Raw genomic sequence first — 1,182 nt, 5'->3', positions numbered from 1 at the left:
TGCCAGATTGTCTGATGTCAGTTTGCTTTCTGGCATTGGTTTAGAAGTACCCATCTCCATCAGGTCATCTCCTGCTTCCTCTGGTGTGGTGTCTATTAGTTCTTGACTTTCTCCAAGATCCATGTCTTGAAACCCTTCACCATCCACCTTTTTTGCCATTTCCATAATCTCTTTCCTGATTTCCTTTATTGGCTCTGTGTAAATCCTGTGAAGTCATGTACAACAACTAGACACAGCAGGAATTTATTGTTTGGGCTTCATGGCTTCTACAACTTTTCTGTAACAATGATATACTCCTTCCAGATTCTCATGATGCTCTCGCTATCAAGGTTCTCTTCCATAGTGTTGACAACCCTTTCCTTAGAGTACTGTGTACAATGAGCCTTAAAGACCCTTATTACTACCTGAGTCAGAGGCTGAATTAGAGACATTGTATTTGGGGACAAGTACACACTTCATTGTCTTCAGTGTTGAACTCATGGTGTTCTAGGTGACCAGAAGCATTATCCAATATCAAAAGAACTTTAAAAGTCAATCCCTTACTGATAAGTTACTTCCTGACTTCACGGACAAAGCATCAATAGAACCAGTCCAGAAAAAAAAAGTTCTCATTGTTCAGGTCTTTTTGTTGTACAACCAAAAGACTGGCATCTGTTTTTTATTTTTTTACTTCAAGGCTCAGAAGTTACCAGCTTTATAGATAAGGGCAGTCCTGATCATAAAGCTCACTGCTAGCCTATCTCTTCCTGCCTTAAATCCTGGTGCTCATTTCCTTACTAATAAATGTCCTTTGTGGCATTTTTTTCCAGAATAGGGTGATTTCATCTGCATTAAAAATCTATTTAGGCAGATATTCTTTCTCCTTAATGACTTTTTAAAGGCTTTTGGGAACTTGCCTACTGTCTCTCAGTCAGGAGAAGCTGCTTCTTCTACTATCTCGACATTTTAAAAGCCAAACCTCCTTCTAAAGTTATCAAACCATCCTTTGCTGACCTTAAATTCTCCAGATTTAGATCTTTAACTTTCCTTATGCTTCAAGTTGTTGTTCACTATTCCTCAAGTTGTCTTAGAGTCTCTATGTATGGTTTTCTTATAGCAATTCTGCACCCATAAAAAATCTGCACTTTCAATGTGAGATAAATATTTCACAAAAAGTTCAGGGTTTGTGTGTCTTCTGGCTTA

This window comes from Propithecus coquereli, unplaced genomic scaffold (genome assembly GCF_000956105.1).
Source record: "Propithecus coquereli isolate 6110/MARCELLA unplaced genomic scaffold, Pcoq_1.0 Scaffold105, whole genome shotgun sequence".
Lineage (NCBI taxonomy): Eukaryota > Metazoa > Chordata > Mammalia > Primates > Indriidae > Propithecus > Propithecus coquereli.
The sequence above is the reverse complement of the archived record's forward strand: the minus strand, read 5'-3'. Positions refer to the sequence as shown.